General features: G+C 46.9%; 1 non-coding gene across 1 annotated transcript; it reads right to left on the reverse strand.

Annotated features, from left to right (window-relative positions):
• Positions 1 to 1,933: 1,933 nt before the first annotated feature.
• Positions 1,934 to 2,072, reverse strand: LOC127318218 (small nucleolar RNA Z247). Its single transcript, XR_007861773.1, has one exon. It is a non-coding gene; the product is annotated as a small nucleolar RNA Z247 (small nucleolar RNA).
• Positions 2,073 to 4,659: the final 2,587 nt, after the last annotated feature.

A 4,659-nucleotide genomic window follows, 5' to 3' on the forward strand; every position in this document is an offset into this window, starting at 1 on the left:
AGGAAGACTGGGGGAAAAGCCATTGATTAGGGCGAAGGGTTATGTTGGCCGTGGTAGTTGCATTTTACGCCATTTAGGTACAAAGGATTTCACTGGGCCTAAGATTGAGAGAGGATGTAAATGTGAGGTTACCTTAACAAATATTTCACTATATAGAGAACATAAAGAAATATTGTATGTACTTTCGATGAAGATACTAAAAAAATACTTGTCCTGTGTCTATTCGCATATACGAAATAGTGTGTGACAATTGGTTGTGTAATAACCTAGTCATGTATGTTGCTGCAAAAGTTGGCCTTGATGATCATGTTGTGTAGCCGCGCCGTCGCGTTGCAGCTTAGGGCCAGCAGTCCGTGCCCAATTGTTGGCAGCTCGCTGGAGAAGTGTGCTCCAAATGCCCTCACTACCGGCCCTGGTGCCTGCCAATAAGTGGCTGACCTCCTGAGTTGCTCCGCCGTTCGCCAGTGGCCTGCCCGGTCGGCGGCCGTCCCCCGCTCGCACCGATTAGAGGCCACGCCGCCAGCAGCACGATCTCTCGCTCGGTCTGGCTATCTCTCTCGGTTGGTCACGCGAACAGAAGAGACGACAAGCAGTATGGAGATGAAACAAGTCGGCCAGTTGGCCCAAAGCCACACCAGCAGCCGGCCCAACAGGCTAAGTTTCTCGCTCTGTAAAGAATTCTTCCGGCCCAACATGCAGAGTAGTAGGTATAATCATCATTTTGTCACGAGCCATAAGCCAAGGTAGGGCGTGCGCCCACGAAAACTCGCTAGTGCGTCCGAGCTTGAGTGATCCTGAAATCCTCATTGCATCTGCCCGTTCGCTTCTTTGAGTGACGTCATGTACGGCGGTGTAGCAGATGTAGGAGCTTTGTCGCAGAATACGTATTGCGCCTCCGGCCAACCACCCGCTGCGTATCCACCGCGCTGATGCGAACGGACAAGAGAGTTCGGCTGACCCGCCGTGGAGGGACAGGACTGGGCTGAATATTGACGTACACATCGACACCAAAGAGCGCGATCATTCTTCCCATATATGCGGCAGATAAATTTACCTATCTAATTCGGTAGGATAAAAGTTTTTCAAATGGTCATGCCTGGTTGAATTGGAAATGCAAATAACTTTAGATTGGAAAATCTAAATGAGATGAAATCAATTTTGTCGGAAAGAGGACGACAAGAGCTACCCCACAAAACCCGGATGATTTTCTATAATTTTTAGAGTGAACCCTCTAAACCCGGAGAACCGAGAAAAACTCCAATATCGAAAACACAACAAGTGATATACACGGAATCCGTTTTCGATGAGCTAGAGATTATCATGGAAATAATCACAAGCTCTAAAACACCACATGGAAAAGATCCAAATAACAACCAAGAAAGATGATGCAAGCTTGCAAATGTTTGATTGCACTCCGAGCGATACGACCGAGTTACTCACTCGAGAGCCCCTTGATAGTACGACCATTATCCTATAAACCGGTCTCCCAACTAAACCACGAGACCGGTAAGAAAGAAACCCTATCAAGAGCAAACCTTAACCTTGCGCCTTCCATTTGTGCTCGATGATGATGATCTTGACCGCAACATGATGAAACACCGTTCTTGATTGTGCTTGCTTGATGAAGATGAGATCTTGCGGATTGCTCCCCCATACTCCATTATGGATGAGCTTCTTCTTCGGTGCAACCTCACATATCCATGAACATATATGGATGGCAAGCTTCAAGTAGTGAGCTCTTCGAGATGACTCATCTTGACGCCAACTTATCGTTCAAGCATTGCCTATGGATAACTCCTACACATATAACTCAATGTAACCATTAGTCCATAGGGATTCTCATTAATTACCAAAACCACACATTCACCGCCGCCGTTGTGGTTGATGGCAGCGACGTTGCCCATGGAGCCACCGTTCTGGATGTCGAGCCTGTTCTCGAAATTGAGAAGATGAGCATACAATTCAGAGAGGGATACCGTCTCGGTTTTGGTGATCATGGCGGTGACGAGCGCGTTCCACTCGGAGTCGAGGCCAGCGAGGATGTACGACGCAAGCCCGTCGTCCTCCATCTCGGAGCCTGCCGCAGTCATGGCGTCTCCCAGGCTCCGCATCTTGGCAAAGTAGTCCGCACCCCTAAGGTCGCGCTTGGCGGTGGATGCGAGCTGCATCCACAGCTGCATGATCTGCGCCCTGGACTGCGACGAGTGCATCGTCGACATCACAGCCCAGACGTCCGCGGTGGTGGTGAGTGCCGCGACCTCCTTGAGCACCTCCCTGAGAGGGAGGAGAGGAGGAACCCCAGAACCAGCTGATCCTGGGAAACCCACGCAGTGTAGGCCATGTTGGGGACGACCTGAGGAACCTTCTCCCCCTTCTTGTTTTCCATCTCCACCATGATAATGTTGGGCGGCACCTCCGTTGTGCCGTCGAGGAATCCGACGAGCTGGTGCGCCCTGATACGTCTCCGACGTATCGATAATTTCTTATGTTCCATGCCACATTATTGATGATATCTACATGTTATATGCACATTTTATGTCATATTTATGCGTTTTCTGGAACTAACCTATTGACGAGATGCTGAAAGGCCAGTTGCTATTTTCTGCTGTTTTTGGTTTCAGAAATCCTAGTAACGAAATATTCTCGGAATCGGACGAAATCAACGCCCAGCATCCTATTTTTCCACGAAGCTTCCAGAACACCCGGGAAGGACCAGAGGGGGGCCACAGGCCACCCAGACCATAGGCCGGCGCGGCCCAGGCCCTGGCCGCGCCGCCCTATAGTGTCGTCGCCCTGTTGACCTTCTGACGCCGCCTCTTCGCCTATATAAAGCCCCTGGACCTAAAACCTCGAGACGGAAAAGCCACGGTACGAGAAACCTTCCAGAGCCGCCGCCATCGCGAAGCCAAGATCTGGGGGACAGGAGTCTCTGTTCCGGCACGCCGCCGGGACGGGGAAGTGCCCCCGGAAGGCTCCTCCATCGACACCACCGCCATCTTCATCACCGCTGCTGTCTCCCATGAGGAGGGAGTAGTTCTCCATCGAGGCTCGGGGCTGTACCGGTAGCTATGTGGTTCATCTCTCTCCTATGTACTTCAATACAATAATCTCATGAGCTGCCTTACATGATTGAGATTCATATGATGATGCTTGTAATCTAGATGTCGTTATGCTAGTCAAGTGAATTTTACTTATGTGATCTCCGGAGACTCCTTGTCCCACGTGTGTAAAGGTGACAGTGTGTGCACCGTGTGGGTCTCTTAGGCTATATTTCACAGAATACTTATTCACTGTTATGAATGGCATAGTGAAGTGCTTATTTATATCTCTTTATGATTGCAATGTGTTTTGTATCACAATTTATCTATGTGCTACTCTAGTGATGTTATTAAAGTAGTTTTATTCCTCCTGCACGGTGTAATGGTGACAGTGTGTGCATCCGTGTTAGTACTTGGCGTAGGCTATGATTATGATCTCTTGTAGATTATGAAGTTAACTATTGCTATGATGGTATTGATGTGATCTATTCCTCCTACATAGTGTGAAGGTGACAGTGTGCATGCTATGTTAGTACTTGGTTTAGTCGTATTGATCTTTCATGCACTCTAAGGTTATTTAAATATGAACATTGAATTGTGGAGCTTGTTAACTCCGGCATTGAGGGTTCGTGTAATCCTACGCAATGGTGTCCATCATCCAACAAGAGTGTAGAGTATGCATTTATCTATTCTGTTATGTGATCAATGTTGAGAGTGTCCACTAGTGAAAGTCTGCTCCCTAGGCCTTGTTCCTAAATACTGCTATCACTGCTTGTTTACTGTTTTACTGCGTTACTACTGCTGCGTTACTACTGCTTGTTTACTGTCTTGGGCAAAGCACTTTTCTGGTGCCGTTGCCACTGCTCATATATATTCATACCACCTGTATTTCACTATCTCTTCGCCGAACTAGTGCACCTATTAGGTGTGTTGGGGACACAAGAGACTTCTTGCTTTGTGGTTGCAGGGTTGCATGAGAGGGATATCTTTGACCTCTTCCTCCCTGAGTTCGATAAACCTTGGGTGATCCACTTAAGGGAAACTTGCTGCTGTCCTACAAACCTCTGCTCTTGGAGGCCCAACACTGTCTACAGGAAAAGGAGGGGGCGTAGACATCAAGCTATTTTCTGGCGCCGTTGCCGGGGAGGAAAGGTAAAAGGTACTCACACTCCGGATCTCGGCTACTAAGCTATTTTCGCCGTTGTAAGTACTCGAAGCTATTTCCTTTAGATCCAGCAATTGCATCTTTTTGTTTCTTGTTTTACACTAGTTAGGCATAATGGAAAACAACAAAAATATGAGAGATCTTTATGAACTTTATCTTGAATTAGGACATGATGTGTTTGAAGAGAGAATTAAAAAACCCATGTAACTTTATATGCATACTAATGGGAATGTTATTAATATGAATGCTTTGAACACTATTGTTGCTAATACTATGGAAAATTCTAAGCTTGTGGAAGCTGGTTTTGATGAGCTTGATCTTTTTAGTCCCCCAAGAATTGAGGAGAAAATTTACTTTGATGATACTTTGCCTCCTATTTATGATGATTATAATGATAGTAGTCTTTTGGTACCACCTGATATGGAGGATGAATTTGATTATGATTACAATATGCCT

The sequence above is a fragment of the Lolium perenne genome, chromosome 7 (genome assembly GCF_019359855.2).
Source record: "Lolium perenne isolate Kyuss_39 chromosome 7, Kyuss_2.0, whole genome shotgun sequence".
NCBI classification, from domain to species: domain Eukaryota; kingdom Viridiplantae; phylum Streptophyta; class Magnoliopsida; order Poales; family Poaceae; genus Lolium; species Lolium perenne.